The following is a 21,602-nucleotide window of genomic DNA, read 5'->3' on the forward strand; positions in this document are numbered from 1 at the left end:
GGGAGCCTGTGAATAACACCAGAGGCTTATCCACTTCCACAGCTTTAAAGAGGCAAAAAGAGCCATCCAGTTTCTTCATTTCTCTCTTTCAGTATTCCGTTTGAATAACCAGCATCCTGCCATCAATTCATTGGCGGCTTTATGGCCAGATGTGCGTTCCCAGTAGGGCCGACTCCTCCTCTCTCTCCTGGAAGGGTTTCTTATAATAAAGGCACTTCGTTCAATGTTCCCTCGGAGGCTGGGACAGGGAAGTCAGGCTTCATCATGTGCACTTAACCCTCCTGTTGCCTTAGGGTCAATTTGACCCCATTCAATGTTTAACCCTCCTGTTACCTTTATATTTACTGACATATTTTACCCTTGGGGTCAATTTGACCCCAGCAATTAAGACCTCCAGAAAATTATTAGAATTAATATTGTTTCCCAAGTTTAAGTGTGAGGTACTATATGTTTGTTTGTTGACTACCTAAATAGACTTTTAAATAAATAAAAAAGTTGATATTTCTTATATGTTTGACACAGTGAAAAACAGCCTGGGGTCAAATTGACCCCAAAGAACACCGACATTAAACATTGAATGGGGTCAAATTGACCCGAAAGGTAACAGGAGGGTTAAACATTCTGTTTAGGATGAAAATGTATTAATGTTCCATATGGAAGAAAACTGCTAAATAACTGCTGAGTTGCAGCACCATTGTATAGAAGAATGTATAAATGTATATATCCGTCTTTTGTCATAAATCTCTATGTTCTCACAAAATATACCGAGAATATCGGTAATATGTGATTAATCTTGATTAATCCACAAAAACCTGTGATTAACCCGATTAAAAATTTTAATCGTTTCACAGCCCTAATATATATATATATATACACATTTATAAACATATCCATCTCAGGTTCCTTATCCAATATCAATCAAAAGCATCCCAAGTGCAAAATAAGTAACTCCACATCATTTATCTTCATAGACCTTAACCCCACACACACACACACACACACACACACTTCTATATCTTCTTTTGTATTTGCATTGCTAAGCTGTCGCTCGCGCTTGTTATTTTGTTTCATAAGTGATAGCAATTACTATTCCAGCGCCTGCGATCAAAGAGACACTAAAAGGCATTTTTTAGAAAGGCGAAAACAGCAAACACTGCTTCCCCTCTTCTGTTTACACTGATAGGGGCTGAGGCCTCGGAGGCAGAGTAGCTGTGATTGACAGAATTGGAATACACCTCCTGTTTTTAATCCCAGAGAAGAGATGGGGGGAGTTTGAATATAGCGTGCAGAGGAGAGGTTTCTACAAAAGGCCGTACATACTGCACCACTAACCAGTGCGCTCCCTGCCGCTTACACTGGATAAGTTACATCACTAGTTCTTTTTTCGGAAGGCTGGCAGCATTGAACCGTTGGGTAACCACAGCACTCGTGATGAGACAGCGAGGTCTTGACTTTAAATAACGAGCCTCTTTGAGATGCTTTCTGCGCTAAAACTTTGATGGCACCATGTCATCTACTGTACACGTTCCCACACGCCAGCATTCTTGTAAATGAAATGGAGAGCGGGGTCTCTTGACACTCCGCTAACTTAGACGTTACGCAGGCAAGTGCTTTCGTAAAAGCTTGTCAGTTTAAGCCCCAAACAGAGGATGGAAACTTTGGGTCGTGGCAGAGAATATTTGGATGGTGTGAACAAAGTTTCAATACCTCACAACTGTGAGAAAACAAGCACAAAGAAATAGTAAAATCACCCAATAAGATTCCTCCTTAACGCCCACAGTGCAGAATTCATAACATGTCTGATGATGTAGCCAGTAGCAGAACACAATGGAGGTCTCTGAAATTAAATAGCAGTTTTGTGAGGCTGCAATGAGACACAGCTAAATGCTAACATCTTCATGCTAACAGGTTCATAATGACATTACACCTGTTAGCAAGTTAAACATGTCCTCAGTAGCACTGAACACAAAGCACAACTCACGGCAAAATCTTTTTGGACAAAAAAGTGTTGGACAAGAATGTCTGCACAAAATCTCACAGCAATCCATCCCATAATTGGCGAGATCTTTTCTTATGGATCAAAGTGCCGGCCCAACAAATCGACATGGTCACCCTCTAGTTCCACCCTGCTTGCACTGTTGGCGCCGTTAGCTTCTAGCCGGTGGCTCAATCGTCTCCATGTCGAGAGCCGTGTGGACGCAATAGATATCCTCTTCACTTCTTTTTATTATTATTAATTAACTTTTCAATTTAGCACCTGCATCTGGTTTGTTAAGATTAGTTTTGCACAGCAGTGGTTTGGAAGTGCTTCCCCTCCAACCGTGACCTTCTGCTGGGGACTTAAAACACATCTAATGGTCAAAATGGTGAACCTTTAGGCTAACGATTCTTATTTCCCAATTCAAGGCTGTTTTACTTGATTAATTAAAAGGAGTGAACCTGCAGACTGCAGATGTTAATTAGTCCAAGATATAAAAAACCCTTTTCACACCATAAATCATCCCACTGGGCTAAGATCCACCTGTAACATCGAGGTCTGCTGCTGTTTCCTTATCTTAAGTTTCAGCTGATAAGCTTCTGTGTGAAAGACTTTCAACCAGTAACCTCATTTGTTTGCATCGATGTCCAGCGTCTCAGTTTCGGTTGATGAGATGCCCTTCATTTTTAAGGATAATTTTATTTAAGAATTTCAGTCAAATGTTTTATCGCCCAGAAATCCCAACTCTTTTTGAAAAATGAGTTGAGCCATATTCTGCTGCTGGAGCTCTAGTGACTGTAAATATTAGTGTTGGCTAAATAGCCTTCGCTGCAAATTAACAGGTTGTTGCCCTGGTCACGGTACATGTTGTTGCATTGTCCGAATTATCTGCAGGATGTTGACATGTCCCAACAATGTCCATCGCCTCCCTTCTCCTCCCTGGACAATTCTCCGAGACACTCAGAGGACAGCTCCCCGGCCCTCCTCCTCTCACTAGAATAGAGGTTGGATGCCGCTATTTTTTGTCGTTGCCGCGTTTCTGCCCACATTAGCATCTCCAGTTAATTGGCACCATTTGCTCAATGGCTTCGCTGGAGTTTGTAAATTACTTTTACAATTGTCACTAATTATCAAGCTCGACGACTGGAATTGGCACGATTGGTCCCAGTGGAGCAGAAACACAACAGGCAGAGGAAGGATTAGGACTCCTGGGAGGGGGGGTGGGGTAGCTGAGGAACACAGTAACACCACATGCTAATGAACACAGGGTTACATACAGATGGTGCTGCTGCAGCGCTGCATGTCCTTGCTGCATGCTTGATGATCTAACTTTCCTCAAGAGAGATATCTTAAATGTAAGTGTGCCCCCCTCCACCCCTTTATGCATCGTCCTCAATTGTAACATGGAATTGTTTGCTCAGACGTTTTTATGTCACACATAACTACCCGTCGAACCACAGCTATCCCCTGGACTGTCGTTATGACACACATGCAGAACAGTTGACCTTTTTGCAGAGCTCAGTCCTGGTTAGTTAAAGTTGCTCCGCCTGCTGAGCTTTCTGCTCTTGCATTGGCACACATTGGTCGGCTAACATAAAGAATTCCGCAAGCATTTGTTTTATCTGGTCTGCAAGGCTTTGATTGGATAATAATTTTCTAGGGGTGCAGTTTAGCAAACGGTTAGTTTAAAGAGGAAAAGTCCCGCCGCCTCCTGTTTGTTCGCCATGGGACCTTATTTTGGCAAAGAAATACAGTCAGGTCCATAAATATTTGGACATTGACAATTTTCAGAATTTTGGCTCTGTACACCACCACAATGGATTTTGAATGAAACAATCAAGATGTGCTTTAATTGCAGACTTTTAGCTTTAATGTGAGGGTCTTTACATCCACATCAGGTGAACGGTGTAGGAATTACAACACATTTTATATGTGGCACCTCCTTTTCAAGGGATCAAAAGTAATTGGGCCAACTAACATAATAATCATTTTAATTATTAATTTTAATACTTGGTTGCAAATCCTTTGCAGTCAATGACAGCCTGAAGTCTGGAACCCAGAGACATCAACAGACGCTGGGTTTCATCCCTGGTGATGCACTGCCAGGCCTCTACTGACAATGTCTTCACATCCTGATGCTTCTTGGGGCATTTTCCCTTCAGTTTGGTCTTCAAAAAGTGAAATGCAGCTCCATTGGATTCAGGTCAGGTGATTGACTTGGCCATCGGAAAACATTACACTTCTTTGCCTTAAAAAGCTCTTTGGTTGCTTTCGCACTATGCAAAAGACCTGGACAACTGTGGCGGATGACAGAATAATTATTTCCCTGGTGAAGAAAAGTCTTCACAACAATTGGCCAGATCCAGAACACTCTACAGTAGGTAGGCACATCTGTGTCCAAGTCAACCATCAAGAGAAGACTTCACCAGAGTAAATACAGGGGGTTCACCACAAGATGTAAACCATTGGTAAGCCTCAACAACAGGTAGACCAGATTAGAGTTTGCCAAAAAACATCTAAAAGAGCTGTACAGTTCTGGAACAACATCCTATGGACAGATGAGAGAAAGATCAACTTCTACCAGAATGATGGGAAGAGAAGAGTCTGGAGAAGGAAAGGAACTGCTCCTGATCCAAAGCATAGCGCCTCATCAGTGAAGCCTGGTGGAGGTAGTGTGATGGCGTGGGCATGTATGGCTGCCAATGGAACTGGTTCCCTTGTATCTATTGATCATGTGACTGCTGACAAAAGCAGGAGGGTGAATTCTGAAGTGTTTCGGGCAATATTATCTGCTCATATTCAGCCAAATGCTTCAGAACTCATTGGACGCCGCTTCACAGTGCAGATGGACAAGGACCCGAAGCATACTGCCAAACAACCAAAGAGCTTTTTAAGGCAAATAAGTGTAATGTTCTGCAATGGCCAAGTCAATCACCTGACCTGAATCCAATGGAGCTGCATTAAACTTGCTGAAGACCGAACTGAAGGGAAAATGCTCCAAGAAGCATCAGGAAGTGAAGACAGTGGCAGTAGAGGCCTGGCAGAGCATCACCAGGGATGAAACCCAGCGTCTGGTGATGTCTCTGGGTTCCAGACTTCAGGCTGCCATTGACTGTAAAGGATTTGCAACCAAGTATTAAAATTGACGATTTCATTGATGATTATGTTAGTTTGTCCAATTCCTTTTTATCTCTTAAAAAGGAGGGTCCACATATAGAATGTGTTGTAATTCCTCCACCGTTCACCTGATTTGGATGTAAATACCCTCAAATTAAAGCTGAAGGTCTGAACATAAAGCACATCTTGATTGTTTCATTCAAAGTCCATTGCGGTGGTGTACAGAGCCCACACGCGATAACAGAGAAATTGTGTCAATGTCCAAATATTTATGGACCTGACGTATATCCAGTAGTCAATATCGAGAGACAAATAATGATTTGACTACTGAATGTTGCTGTATAGAACACATCAGGTAGAGTGATTTAAGTCATCGCCGAGCTAGGTAGCAAGCCAAGGTGATGTCCGCGTTGGTGACATGCATGACAAGAGATGTAGTTCACTGATGTCAAGACAAATATATGACAAACTGCGACTTGACAAGCAAAGTTATCTTTTATGTCGACAAGCACATGTGTAATACATGGCACAATCCGATCCATGGACAACTGTACACCTTTCTTTACAAAATAGGACAACTGAGCCTCTCTATCTCCTATTGTTTTGGGCAGATAGTGTCATGATGACCTTTGAGCAAGTGCCTGTCCCCACCTTCGAGAAACACAGTCAGATAAAGTCCAGTAGCAAATCGGCCCTGTGCCCTCCCCCGTCCACCCCATGATTATCTGCAGCAGATGACAGACATGCAGGGCGCAGGGAGCATTCAGTTCAGAGAAGTCTAATAATTGAGGACAGAGCAGTTATCTGAGAGACTGTTTTGTCTGACGAGCTAGACAGTCCGGCCTTCTGAAAGGCCAGACAATTTGCGCTTCAAATGTCATGTTGTGGGAGGGCAAACATGGCCTGGTGGAGGAAGGCCAGACAGAGAAAAAAGCCCGGGTGAAAGACGTGCCTGGCCTTATCGTACAATTATTCTTCCAAAAACCTCCCGAGAGTACAAACAATATATTACACTTTGTCAAACTGGAGTAGGCCTATGCAAAAGATAAACCGTCATCTTCTGCAAAGCATTGATCATCGAGTAAAAAATGTTTTGCTCTTCTTGTTTTGCGTCTTCTGTCTTTCTTTTCTTTTTTCGTTTCTCGTAGTGTGGAGGAAATTGGATTTTGCCCTCTGGCCCAGTGGCAGGATCAGATTGTGGGCTGCAGTGCTGTGGATCTTATCTTCACCGCAGCTTTGGTCCAAAACATATTGCTGCCCTTCTCTTGGTGGAAATCGGTTTCAACTGTGTTCTGCTGTTGACAGAGCAAATATACTGGACACACACATAAAGCACGAGCACACAAGCTAGGCCTTGTCTTCCTATCTGTCTTTGTCTGCACACACCTATCACACCACCATTACAAAATGTGTGTGTGTGTGTGTGTGTGTGTGTGTGTCGGCAGTGGAAGGATGTTACATTTAAGTGATGCCAGCTCTCACATGACCCAGAAAGTGCTGTGGTCTCTTAATGTATCTCCAGACCTAGTCCACCCATTAGCTAAAACACAGCTGAGCCAGCCTGTCAGAGCTCCCTGAACACCTCCTCCTGCTCTCCTCAGCCCCCAGCCCCCTCCTCTATTCCACCCTTGTTGAATCCCCCCCACCTCCTCCCGCCCCCTCCATGCATAAAGAACGTGCTGCGTTCAGCACACTCCGTGGTGTTGCGGCGCCGTTAGCCTGTTTGTTTAGCTCATCATCACCACGCTCCCCTGGGCCACATGGAGTTTATCTTGCTGCCAGTCAGCTGCCATGAAGCCCAAACACAGAAATAAAGCTGCTTTGCCATGCAGCTGCAGCACAATATTACAGGGCCGCAAATACAATATCGCGACATCAATTGGATTTTTCAGAGGGCTCAAGAATGCACAGAGAGTGAAACAGAGAAAGACAGAATCTCTTCTGGGAGTGTTTTTCTTTGTTTTTTATTTCGGAACGACTGTGAAAAAAACCTCCCTCTGACAGAGAGGTCAAGGTTTGGGTGGCACACTGAAGGCGCAAGCACACAAGGGTTTTCTTGTCAGATTTCCAGTTAAAGTCCAATAAATCGTGGCGCACACTGACAAACCTTAAATGGGCCCTTAGCAGGAGGCAATGCAGTGGCATCAGGTGGAGAAGGGACGGAAACTGTCATCGATGCGATACTCCCCAAGATCGACGGGCATCAGAAGAGGCCTTCTGACAGTCCGGATGATCGCGGTATAAACACAGTGGAAGTGAACACTAATGTGGCGCAAGAGAAGAAAGCATAGGAACTGGTGAAAATGACATTGCAGCTGAATCTATGTGTCCTGGCTTGGCGCCTGCATACAATCAGGGTGCAGTCAACCAACTAAGACCCCGAGCGCTTTCCGACCGACTGTTGTCCTGCGTGAAAGAAAACAAGCCCTCTCATTCAATTAAGGGAGTGGCCTCCAGTGTTTTTTAGCCTTTAAATGCATTTATCTGTTCCGGAGCTAATCATATATGTCATTATAAGAAGGTCACCTTAAATATCCCTCATTGTATTGGGTCTGAATACCTTGAGCTATATATGGCTCCAGTTTTCTACTGCTCCTTGCCACAGATAGGTCACAGATCAGCAACAGAACACAGCATGAGCCGAGCTCTCTTATAGAACCTGTGGTGAGCAGGTGGGCCTCCTGGATCCCAGACAGCCCGGTCAAATGAAGGCGGCGCTGCTGAGCGAGCATGACGCACGACCTGCCGGGTGCGTTCATCCATCACGCCACGCATAAGCGCGTAAACTGAGTCAAGGAGGGAGAGAGTGACGGCAGCGGCACCCAGATGCTATCTGGCCTCATCCGATGGGACGTTTAGCTGCCGTTTCCCTGAGCGTAACAATTGTTAAAGTGCATTTGAACCACGAACACTCCTGGACTCATTAACAAGCGCTGAAGGGTCGCAGAGGGGAAAAATGAAATAGAAAATCAAGAAATCAAATGCAGTGACCTGTAAAACTGACATGATCTGCTGCCTTTGGGGAGTCAGTAATGAACTCTCCGTCTTCATTTCACACCCTCTTAGAGCAGCACAGATGGCCTTGGCATTTCCTTATCAGCCTCTGAAGTGTGTTTCTTTTGTGAGCTGGGGCTGTGGATGGCGTGCATCTACTGTTGCTGCAAACTGGGAAATATGGGAAAGACGCACGGCGACCACTCCGAGGGGACTCCAGTGGTTCAGAGATAGATGTCTGAGTCGGCCATCAGAGCCCAGAGCGGCGTTAACCCTTTCCCTTCCGTACATCTTAACTCCCCTCGGTTTACTTTGAAATGCGGCGCACTATCGATGCCTCGACCGTGTGTTGGTGCACAGGTTAATGAGGAGGCGAGAGGCCACTGTAAAAATGCTTGACAATTGGTCTTGCCTCAGAAGTGTCAGCTACACCGCAGCTCCCTGCTCTTTAATTCATTCAAATTAATTTTGTTTTAATTGTTTCATCCTCTGTGTTCACTAACTCCATTAGTGTGGGAAGAGAGACGAGAGAGAGAGACTCAAATAGATATGCAGAAAGAGCTTGCAGGAGATTCACTTTGTGGGCACGTGCTTCTATGAATAATGAATCGACTAGTTGTGATTACACAACAATTGCTCTCTAGAGCTAAAACTTTAACCATCCTCATAAAAGATGGAGGCTTTCACGGACACCTCGGTCCCAGAGGTGAGGCTGATGAGGAACACGGGCCGATGGGAATAGACTGCAGCAGATGGAGGGACAGCTCCGTGGTCAGCGGAAGGAAGTCCGACCCACTGGGCCTGCTAGAAGCGCTGCATACGGGGAATCTATTACTGTTCATATTTGTAGCCAAGAATATTTTCAGAGCGAGAGTCTCTGCCTAGACTGTTTACATATTTACAGGCCGAATAGGTGAAAGTAGGCAGTTATTTCACCAGAGAGAGCAGGACTGCATTAGTACTTTGGAGCCGCCTCTGTGGGAGAACTGCAGCGCGGGGATCCTCACTGTGTTCATAGTCATTTACAGTGATAGTGTACTGTTGTAAAACTGTACACTGCACTGTGATAAACAGTTCCCCCCCCCCACACATCTCCACCCCAAATGTAATTTAACAGGCCAATTAAATAGTTTATTAGCCCTCTTGTCCTTTTGGCTCACACCGCCTGAACATAGCTGTTAATATGTTAATCACCGAGGTCATTGCTGACTGATCAGAACTTTTGTAATTAAGACTGTGGCAGCTGTCCCCAATCTGGCCTCGGCTGCTGGCTGGTTGACAATCAGTCAGCTGCTCTGACTGAGTGGCAATCAGTCAGCAGCCGATGCTGCTTGTATAAAAGGGCAGCAGAGCTGGAGGGAGGGGAGAAGTGAGCAGAGGCGCATGTTTGGCGGTCTGCTCGGTGTGTGTCTGACAGAATAAATATGTCATTGAGCGAAACCTCTCTGTGCCTGGCTGGTCACATGGGGTATGATAAAACTCTGGACCGGATAATGACCCGATTTTATTGGCCGGGCATCCGGGCGGATGTGCGCCGTTGGTGTGCGTCCTGCCCGGAGTGTCAATTGGTAAACCCTCCGGCCATTCCGAGGGCACCTTTGCGCCCTCTGCCATTAATGGAGGTTCCATTTGAGCGAATCGCTATGGACCTCATCGGGCCATTTCACCGGAGTGCACGCGGATATCGCTTTGTGTTAGTCTTCGTGGATTACGCAACACGATACCCGGAGGCGGTGCCCTTGCGCAACATTTCTGCAAAGAGTGTCGCGCAGGCGCTGTTTCAGGTCATCTCCCGAGTCGGAATCCCGAAAGAGATTCTGACTGACCAGGGCACCCAGTTCATGTCAAGAACACTGAGAGAACTTTACGGGTTACTGGGCATCAAGTCTATTCGGACCAGTGTGTACCACCCACAGACCGACGGTCTGGTGGAGCGTCTGAATAAGACTTTGAAGTCCATGATCCGTAAATTTATTAATGACGATGAACGTAATTGGGATAAATGGCTTGACTCTCTGTTGTTTGCAGTTCGGGAGGTTCCCCAGGCCTCCACGGGATTTTCTCCCTTTGAACTTTTGTTTGGCAGGACTCCACGGGGGGTGCTCGACCTCATTAAAGAAAACTGGGAGGAGGGGCCGAGCACCAGTAAAAACGAGATCCAACACGTCCTGGACCTGCGAGCAAAGCTCCACACACTGGGTCAGCTGTCACGGGAGAATTTGCTCCAGGAGCGTCAGCAGCGGCTGTACAACAGAGGTGCCAGGCTGAGACAATTCACACCGGGAGAGAAGGTACTTGTATTGCTTCCTTCTTCCAGCTCTAAACTCCTCGCCAAGTGGCAAGGGCCCTTTGTGGTCACACGGCGAGTGGGGGATGTCGACTATGAGGTGGTGCGTTCTGATAGGGGCGGAGCTACACAGATTTACCACCTCAACCTCCTAAAAGCATGGAGGGAGGCGGAGTCTGTTTCTCTGGTGTCCTCGGTATCTGAGAGAGGAGCGTGGAGAGCAGAGACACAGTCTGCTGTCGGAATAAACAATATTACCGAATATCCCTCTGGCTGCTTGTTGCTTATTGGTGCTTTGGGGGGGGGGAACCTACTAGTGACAGCGACGCACTTGTCACAAAGACCCATTATTATTTATTCATCGACACCTTCACTCTAATGTTTGTCAGCACATGCAATGATGGTTAGTGTAACTTGAGATGAAATAAAAGGATGTGTCGTATTTATACTTTAATCGAATTTGCATTCCATCAACAAGCCAGTGACGGTAAACATATACAGATATAAACAGTAGAGTATATTTGCTATTTAATATGCTTCCCATAACACTGATGATACCAGCATGTTGAGAATATTGTAGAATTATTGATATCATTATCAAAAATAGTGTGGTAGTACTGTGACTAAGGTACACTACTCTAGTCCTTTTATATAAGCATATCATATAATTATTTTAGAGTTACTTACAATAAATGTATGTATAATAAAGCAAAATGAGTGTATAACTTTAAATATAATAACATATAGTACAGCTCTGCCACTGTATGATTCAAATAATTATATATTGAACATACACTGCAGTGTTAGTGCCATTACTGTAGGAGAACTATCATTATTGCGTTTAATACTGTCATCCTTACATATGCATACATTTTAATACAAAGTAGAATATCAAGCATAAAGTGTAGCAGAATCCTGTCAAGAGCAATGCCACGTTTAAACCTATGATGCAATGTTTAAAGTGATGTTGCCATTATATTTGGATATATTGTAGTAAATGCAGTACATGTCTTATTATATAGAAGGCTGTCATTACTAAAACACGCCGTCACGCCACCATTGATTCAGCGAGGAAATCAATGCCAGTGCAGGAGCTGGTATTTTGTTTCTGTCGGTAGAAAAGAATCACAATCCTATCCAGCGTGGGAGTCGAGAGCATGCGGTACCCTACATTAGGTGCTTACATAACACGAGCTGTTTGCCAGGCCGGTGGCTAGAATTCACACTGAATAATCTAGTGGTCACAACGTGTTTCTCTTTTTCTTCTTTTCTAATTTTAAAACGGACTCATCACAGACCCCCGGAAAAACAACTCTGAGTGGACGCTCTCCCGTGAAGTATAAAAAGCCCTCAGAAAGGATTCATGGCAAAAATATTATAAAAAGCTTACGACGGAGTTATGCACACCTACTCATTCAGCCGCTTCTATTCCACGGTGCAGCTTGCTGTCTTTACAGCCAGTTAGCTGGTTGCTGAGTCGTCGTAATAGCAGTTGAAGAGGACAACTCTCATATTTGGGCCGTATCTTAGCCACAGCAGGCCTTCAACGTGGCTTTTTAAAAAATGTCTCTCACGTCCCTCTGACTCAGTGTGACCAACTGGGAACCGTCGTAGCTGCACTGCAAGCTGTGAGGCGTGATGTCCGAGTTCGCCGAGGGACGCGTAGCGAGACTGAGCCCCTTCATGTTCATTAACTCACCGGAAACTCATCAGCGCTACGTAGCGAGACTATTTCCAGGCCCTGTGTAAAATTGCAGAACATATGAGCGCAATATTCATTACAAAGTCCTCCGGGATGGCGGTGGTGGTGATGGGCGGTGGGGGTGGGGGGGGTACTGTATGGTTGGGAGGTTGAATGAAAGTTCAAGGCAGAAATAAATGCTCTGATTACTTACGGAGCTCAAAAAGATCATCCAGCCCCTCGCAAATAATAAAAGGTAATATGGAATGAATGCATCATCTTTACCCAGAACGGTGATTTACAATGGTGTGTGTGGGTGAGGGGGGGACTAAGTGAGCGACTACGGCTGAAAAGTAAAACGTATAAATTGTCACAGCTCAGCCATGATTCATGTCCTTTTTATTTCTGTCCCTCTTGTGTCCCGTTTGTTCGCTGTTACGTCTGTGTGTGTGTGTGTGTGCCATGGGCGTGGCTTCTGGCACCTGGACTCATCTCCACGCCTGATATGTCATGTCCAGCACCTGTCTTCAATCAAATCATCAGTTCCTTCCTGTTAAAACACCCCCGCTTAATCCCTCTCACCAGTTGCCAGATTATTTCACTGTTTCCAGGAGTGTGTACACTCTCGACCTCTCTAGTGTTTAGATTGCGCTCTTATTGTGTTTTTTGACTTCCTAATAACCTCTGTTCCTAGTGCCCAGGATCTCCGTGCCTGCTCAGCCGCCACAGCTCACGCCACCTCATCATTCAATCTGCATTCCCCTCTTGTACCATTTCATCAGGTTCCTCCTGAATAAACCCTTTACCTTCACCCAACCTTGTTGTCTCTGTGTCTGCTCTGGGTTCCAGCCAAAACAAAACCTCCAACTGTGAATTCAAGCAAAACCCATGTCCTCTAAATGTAAAGTCTGAAAAGAAAGAAGTAAAACAGTGTGGGCTGTGCAGAGTAGAAATTAAGAAATGTGCTGCCGCAATAAACTCAGGGCAGCTTTTGAGTGCGAAAGCTCAGAAAAGATTTGGCGTTGTAATTGATCTAACAACACTAATAAACTTAATCGGACTGGAAAAAAAAGCACCGTGTGTGCTGTTGTGCATGTCTTTTTTCCTCTGCTCCACAACAGGCACACATTGAAGCCGTGCGGCATCGTGGAGCTCCGGCTGATCGATACTAATTGAAACACGGAGATGTAGAAGTTGTCCCTGATGCATTGACATGGACCATTTGTTCAGCCGCGCCGTAGACAGTCCTGCCTCTTAAATGGTTCAAAGTGCCACGACATGTGTATTCATTACAAGACTGAATGCTCTCACGCGGCTGGGCTCGTGTTGCTTTTCTGTGGCTGATTAAACATTTAAAAAAGGGAGCAGACATTATCTTTTGTTGAACAATTCTCTGTGCGGAATGAAGCCAAAGCAGCTCTGAAAGGCTGCGGTTAAAAATTTAAATATGTTCTCACATTGACTCGTTTTAAAGTTTTAAAATCTAGGAAAAATATTTCTAAGTACTTTTTCTGTATAAAACTTCTTCTGCTTACCTTTCTTTCTTTCTCCCTCCCACCAACTTTCAACACACACACACACATATATTTCATTAAAACGAGTGAGTTCTCGACTCCTGATTGAACTCTGATCTATGGAGGGCTGAATAACTCCATTCCACTAAAAACTGATTGAATTGTTAGCAATGACATTGGTGATGAGGTACAAACTATAGTTATTAGGATTTTTTGGTTTCTGACCACTTTTGAGTGATTCAACATGAACCGGTTCAAATTGACCCAGGAACTTCATGGCTGTATGTAAGAAACGAACATAACAGGAGAGTTAAGCTGTTGTTAAACTCGTTGGACCCTATAGCAACCTTCTGAACTATTGATAGCTAACCCATAAAAAAAAATATAAAAAGGGAAGAGGCTTCCAAACACCCAGTCAAAAGTGCATTTTAACAAAACCACTCTGCAAGCTCACGAAGTAACTTTGCATTGATAGAGCGGCGCTGCGGCTCTGCAGAAGGACACCGGGAGGACAGAGGGCAGTTAGCCGTGCGCAGGCTTGCGCTGACATTTCGAGTTCCAGAATACTATACTATACAATAAATAGCAACCCTGTTCGTACCGGGCGCACGAGACAACCCGATAGGCCATCCTGCACTCTGTTTATCCATCCAGGGAAAGGCAAAGAAGCCAAACTCACAGTAAAGGCTCTCACGCAACTTTTAACTGAGATAAATAAGTAAACAGGACCCTTTTTTCCTTCTTCAATTTTTTTTTCATTTTCCATATGAGGTGCAAAATGAGCTGAGGAACGACATGTGAGATAATGCAGCGGCTGAGAGGTCACAGGCGGCATCCAAATCCTTTTAGTGTTCAGTAAAAATGCCCGGCGATGTGCAGCGGTGGCAGACCTGATGGAAGAGGAACTCTACTTCCTGGAAATAACAGGGGGCCTTCTTTCAAGCAAGAACCCCCCCCACACACACACACAAACACACAGTATGCCTTTTTGTTGTTTTCTTGGCATTCTCCATCTGTTGCATGCGCTCAGAAGAATGAATTACAGCCATTAAGATGGCAGCAATTCTGATCAGAGGGTAAACACCATTTGCGCCAGAAAGGAGGGGAGGGTTTGTGCTCTGTTATGCCTCTGCTGAGTAGTTTTATATGGGCTGTTTGTTAACATCAAAAGGGAAAACAAATACAAAATGTAATAAAATCATTTTCATGGAGTACTTTTGCAGCACGGATAGTGAATCAGTCTAATACAATGAGGTTTACAAGGTGTTTGAAATGTCCCTTGAACACCGTGTCCAGAAACAGGAAAGACAAACCATTTGGTTTCTTCCAGTCAAAAGTCTCCATTCGCACATTCAGTTCTTTGTTTTCTTCTTTTAAGACTTTGCTCAGAGTCGACTGACTATGTATTTCATGATCCTGTGTCACGTCCACCGAAATAAGATCTTCAAATGCAATATCTTGGCAACATGGAGATGAATTTTTCAACGTGTGAAATTGGCGGTCCAGTGAGCTACTTGCATTTTGAATATCTTTACGAGCATGACAAATTGATGAAACTGGTGCTTAATAATTTACTCTTTGCTTCGGAAACCATATCAATTTGTATAACTTCTTAATTGATTTTGTAGTACCATATTGCCCAACGGGAGAGCTGCTCTCACTAAATGCGGGGCTACTTGTGGTTCCTTGAGTCTTAAACAGTAGGATGGGAGCCAGAGCCTTCAGTTATCAAGCTCCTTTTATAAATAAACTGAGTTGAATGAATATTACAATAATTCAGCATTGTAAGGTGGTCGAGGTGTTAAACTACTGTACTTTATACTAGTTATAAAGTGGCAGCTAACACTTTAACGATGCAGGATTTTTACAAAGTCCTTATGGGTTTTTTCTTCTGTGTAAAATGTAACTATAGCTGCTGGATAAATATAGTGGAGGAACAAGTGCAATGTTTGCCTGAAAGGAAGCAAAGTGTGACCCGCAAAACCGCAGTCAGTAACCTACCACCACTCCATTGCACGCGCAGCTTTGTGTTGAATGAACTACAGTATGTAAGTCACATTTAAATAAGAGATTTTTGGACGAGCGTGTGCTCTACATCCGTCCAGTCGCAGAGCAAGCCGTCTGTCTGTGGGTCACTCCAGCCACTGGAGGCCAAGAGAGGCAGTGATGTGGTAAAGTCTGCAGTGTGTGTGTGTGTGTGTGTGTGTTGGCCTAATCATCCCCAGGCCTGGTTCAGGTAATGTAGCGAAGAGGAGGGTAAGCCGCCTTGACACACACACGCCTGGATCATAGAGGCGAGCAGGAGTGCGGATTGTGTTTGTGTCTGTGTGTGAAGCAATTGTGTATCAGTGGGTTCTGGTCATCTCTGAGATGTCTTATATGTCTATCTGCATGTCGGATAACCTGATAAAACAAACTGTGAAGAAAGTCTTAAAAGTCACAGTTTGACCTCACACAGCTCCACTGAGCACTCGGGGGCAAATAGCTCGATGGCTCCACCTGATTAAATGACAAACAGCGTCTTCTCACCTCGGGTCCCAGGTGGTCTCCTGCCCGGACGCTTCTACCACTGCTTCGTCTCACCCTGACTTTCTTGGCGTTGCAGCATTTACGGGTCGCTCCTTTTTGCCTCCGTCAGCGCTTTCAGCCCCATTGTATTTAATGGGTTAAAGAATGAGGGCATGATTCCTTTGCGAAAGCGACACCTGGGTGTGGGCCGCCACAGAATGCTGATTAGATACCAGTGTTTAATCGATGAGCTGTAACGCTCACTGTGTTTTTGAAGTGCCTGAGGTCATTCTTTCCTGTGTAAGGCAACATCAGGCTTGACTTAAAAACTGCTTTAATAACTCGTACCATGAGACGAATAAATACATGGATACAAATATACTGAATAAGAAATATAAATACAGAATTAAATTGAATGGATCAGCCCCCATGTCACAGATTAAATCAGATCCAGAGTAAATATGTAAATATGAGTATACAGTCAGCAGCCTAGTTAGCTTAGTTTAGCATCAAGACTGCAAACAGCCTGGCTCTGTCACAGCGTGTAATCCCAATTTTTCCTTCCCGATTTCGATACATGATCTTGCGAATTGGCCCGATACCACATCCATAGCCTACGTATATATTCAACTGATTGTTATTGTTTCATCACCTGGCTCACATTAAGCCCTTTGTAAAACACAACCAAATGCTTACAGAAAATGAATAGCAGAAGTTTGACAGATTTTCCGGCTAACACCACACATGCTCCGCTAGCATCTGCAGGTGAGCCGATCGTACTAATCGGGTAACGTCAGATCTTATCGGGGCATAGGCTCAATATGCAATCCTGCATTTTAGGCCGGATTGCAAAACAACAACCGTATCTCTGAGTTGTCAACTTGTTGACGTTGAAAAGTAACAAGCTGTGATTTTACCGATGGTTATTTGGCGGAATAACATAACATCTCTGGTTGAAGTAACTTCCTCCTAACTAGGCCTACAATAGGAAGCCATACAGCAGCAGTACATTTCAATCTGGGAGGGACCAGTTAGATGAAGAAAGGATAATGTAACAATAAGTTAACAGATGATATGCAACGCAGAGTCTTTGGCGCTTGGACTTTACGGGGAGATTTGTAATATGGATCCCCCCGTGGAGTCCAGACCTGGTGGTGCTGATGAGCTGATGGAATGATGTGTTGAAACTGATGGATTCGTGAAGACTGGGTGTAGATGGGGAGGTGGAGGGGTGCGTAACATCAACCTGAATCAACTGAAGGTAGAGAGACAGTCATATTTGAATGAGACAGCAGCGAGATGATTGGCTCGCCATGACATTGTTTCCCCGTGTTTATTGGATAGAGTGGACCAGCTGATTTGCGGAGCCGGTGTCATGATTGACGGCGCCGAGCGATGACAGCGGGTAAACAATGAGTGAGCATTTGAGAGCATGTGAGAAATGATAAGCAGACATATGAGGGATAGATGCCTGGCATGAGGGGTATGGTCTTCCTATCTGAACTTGCGCTATAGCTCCATTACAAAGACAATTTTAGTAGAGACTTGTTAGTGTTTTGAATCCTGCATTTAAAAAAAGAAAAGAAAAGTGCAATAAAAAGAATATCATGTTTCTTGTTTCAGAAAAGCATGCATCTGTGAGCTACTGGACTACCTGTGTCCTACTTTCTTAAAATAGACGTCACCCGGTGCTGCCGTCTCCTCAATCATGTGTCACTCTCTCCTAACGTGTACCTTCACCGTCTTTGTTTGTTCACTGTATATTTTCAGCCTTAACTCTGCAGTGACATGGAGCCAAAAATAGCGCCGGCATCATCAGCTCCTTATATAAACACAAAGCAGCTGCCAACAATTATCGTGGATGAGCCCCAGAAATACCCAGAAAGCAGCACAATATGGCATTGATTCCCGAGCCCTATTAGGATTCCTAAATATTATTTTACAAAATATTTTCATTTCCAAAATTCAGATCGGGGATGAGTAACTGTATATGTTATAGTGACAAAAAAGTATTGAACAGAGAAGTCAAACAGTTATCTGTCAGGTTTCAGTTCCTTTGTATTTTATTATCTTATGGTGTTCGTTTTTACTCATCCCCAGATTTCTTTAAATCTAATTGATGGACAATACAGAAACTACAGAAATGCAAGAAATCACTTTTTTCTCTCCTGTTTTTGCAGTCGGTTACAGTTTTAAAATGAGGTCTACTGCACCCACTCTTTAAAAAGGCGCAACAAATAGGCCTCAACACTAAATGCCACGATCTAAGAGATTTTATTTTGAAGACAGCGAAGATGACAAAATGATATACACTTAGTTGTATATTGGCTGAACTGACAGCAGCAAGGGCGAGGTAAATTTCTACCAGAACATAATAAAAGATGACAGGGGAGCACGATACGCATTACTGACATGCTGAGTGTCTTTTTCTAAAGAAGCATTATTGATTCCCTCCTGAAAAAAATCTTTGTGAAAGACACTTCAAACCCACTGGTGTGATTCCCTGTAAAAGATAAGTCCGTTGCTTAGACTGCAAGATGCTGAGGCTGGGAGGCGAGTTGACAACATATTGATCAGAGCAACAGGTTATCTACAGTGAAAATACATGTTCATGGGCACTCAGGGAACACATGCAGACAGGTGAAGCACCTTTCATAAAACCACAATTACAACCACATAAACGGAGCGGGAATATATCAGTCAGAGCAGTAAATGCGGAGCGGCCAGTCGACAGACCGGGCGACGAGGCCTTGAGATGCTAGCAAATCAATTAAATGTATAGCTCACACACACATACACATACACACACACACACACGCACACACACCCTCCAGCCACACAAAGAAAAAAAAGAAAGAAAGAAAAAAGAAAACCTAAAAAAACTGCGTTTTTATTGGATGCCCAGAAACGGTCGGTGATCAAACTCATACAGCCAAAAGAGCCGCAGTAATTTAGTGGAGCGAAAATCCATCATGGCTCCAACCAAAGGTAATGACTTCTTCAGGCCTTCCAGCTGATTCTCCAGAACAAAACACACACACACACACACCTACACACATACACACACAGGACAAATCAGGCTCTTGTATAGCACAGTGTGAGGTCCTGAAAGAGTCCACACTGACATCACCTCTCTTTAAGTCATTTATACCTTCACTCACTCACAGGCACAGTGGAACGAGCACGTCTCCATTTAAGATGAAGTGGTTCATGTGTAGCAACCGCAGTCTGGAGATACAAACTACTGCCTGATGCACAAAGGAGATGAGGAACTAAGGACACCGATATTGATGTATTTTATTCGTTGACGGTTCTCTGTACTGTATTCAGAGCATTAATGTAGCAGCAAAGGACTGTTCTCTATGTAAAGATAGAGTAGGGTAATGTCCACCTGAGCTTTTCCTCTGTGCTTTTGCCCCCCCCGGTTAGCTCACACTATGAAGCCGAAACAGGCGCTTCATAACACTGGCTTTACTGTAAAAAGTGGAGAAAAACAGTAGTAATAGCTCAACATAGTGATATGCTCCACTTTCAATATGAGTAGTGTTAAGTTGTAATAGTTTATTTTGATAACATCTGCAGAGGTCTTATGGTTTAAATTAATACATATAGAAAGATATTATAATATAGACAATATTAAGAGATATTTATATTATTTATTATTATATTATGAGCATAAAAGGTACCTATGCAAAATGTAAATATAAATGTGAAATTAATGTATATTATAGACTGTGACTGTATATTATTATTATACATTGTGACGGTTGAAATGAAATCACTGACAACACTCACAATTACAACAGAATTGAACAGAAGGTGACTTAAATCGGAATCTGAAAGCGAAGAAACCGGAGTGACGCGTTAGACGACAGGAAGAAGAAGAAGTATATGACTTGTTGTTTGATCTTTCTCTTTCTTTCAGGTAAGCCGCCCGGGGAAGGTGAAGGTGCCGTCGGAGGTGCGGGAGAGCTGAGAGAGAGACACGAGGAGTGTGATTGAATGTGTTTTTCACTTTTCTTGCCATTAAATGTTGATATATGTAATCCACCTGCCGGAAGCCCCACTGCACCACCGAATAGCCACAGTACTAACTTACCTTTAACTAGGCAGCTGAGCACAAGTGGCTGGGAACAAAATATGAGCCGAGTAAAGAAAAAAGAAAAGAAACGTATTTAAAAAGAAAGCTTTCTCTGTCTCTTGACAGAAGATGTTGAGGTTCCCTTGAGCAAAGCGAGCAATCTTAGCACACCGTGCCAAGCAGCGTAAGTTGCTGGAGAGTGGCGCTCAGCGAGATGGCCCAGCGATGCAATTTTTTAAAACAAGGCCCTACAGTGTCCAAGAGAACTCTGGACCTCTCCATCAAGGAGATAAATTACACTCTTCATCTCTCCAGCTCGGAGAGAACCGAAACTGCACTTTAAGCACCCTTCTGGAGAAGAGTCCCTCTGTTGACGCCATGCGCTCCGACCAACGAAGAACATGAAGCAGCGCCTCCTTTTCATTCGAAAGCAAGTGTAAAAATAAGATTGATGGTTGATTGAGTTTTACATGGTATCATAAATATCAAACTGATCCCTCTACTATATATATGTAGTACCGTATATCGGAGTATAAGACAGTTACCGCATCATGTGCAGCTGTGGCGGTGTGTGTGGAGCTCATGATGAGCTTTACGTGATCTCTTCTTCCCAGCATCTTTTATTTCTTATCGGGATCTGACACTGTTGTTTCCTCACCGTTCGAACCAGTGTTTTCACGCGGCTTAATTCATATGACATGCCATGACATTACAAACACGTAAAGCCTCATTAGCTACTGTTTAAGGCTCATCCTTGATTACAGCCAGCTTTTCTCCTAAATAATTACAGCAGAGAGTCTTTTACCGAGGTAAGTAACAAACTCTAATCCTGTAATGTAGGTAATTAAGGGGTGACAGCAGCTAATGCAACTTTACACCACGCTCACGGTGTGAAATGAGGAATGTGCATGGTTCGATGCCGCGAGGTCATGCCTGCATACCATTTGAACGTTGCTTGGTGAAAGAGAGAAGAAGAAAGTGACCCGAGCTCTGAATCAACAGGTAGGAGCAGTGAGTGAGCCAGTGCAAATGTGTACGGGGAGGATCAGAAGCTGGAATCCACGCACAGGGACACAGGGACAGGGGCACAGGAATATGTGATGTATGGTTGACAACGCCGCCCCCCCCCACCCACGTAACGAACACCAAACACGAGCAAATGCCGCCATTCGGCCTGCCAACTGATAAGAGCTGCAGTCGTGCAAGCAAACACTAAGACTGAACCTGGACCTGAGCCTCTACACCGCCCTCTCTCATCTTTTTGTTTTTTGCCTCTTCCCCAACGCCAACGCCGGAAGAGATGAGCAAAACCTGGAGCTGACACAAAATGAAAGCTCAGCATGCACAAAAGCCATGTTAATCCTATTGCATTTCTCAGCGTGATTGACAGCGCCGGGTCCGCTAATTAATTTGGGATCCCTTTCCTCGATCGCTCCACATTG

General features: G+C 44.2%; 1 protein-coding gene across 3 annotated transcripts in view; it reads right to left on the reverse strand.

Moving 5' to 3' along the window:
• ntrk3b (neurotrophic tyrosine kinase, receptor, type 3b) overlaps positions 1 to 21,602 on the reverse strand; it is a 164,496-nt gene that overhangs the window by 48,823 nt on the left and 94,071 nt on the right. The gene's annotated exons all lie outside the window — the stretch shown is intronic.

The sequence above is a fragment of the Pseudoliparis swirei genome, chromosome 4 (genome assembly GCF_029220125.1).
Source record: "Pseudoliparis swirei isolate HS2019 ecotype Mariana Trench chromosome 4, NWPU_hadal_v1, whole genome shotgun sequence".
Classification (NCBI taxonomy): domain Eukaryota; kingdom Metazoa; phylum Chordata; class Actinopteri; order Perciformes; family Liparidae; genus Pseudoliparis; species Pseudoliparis swirei.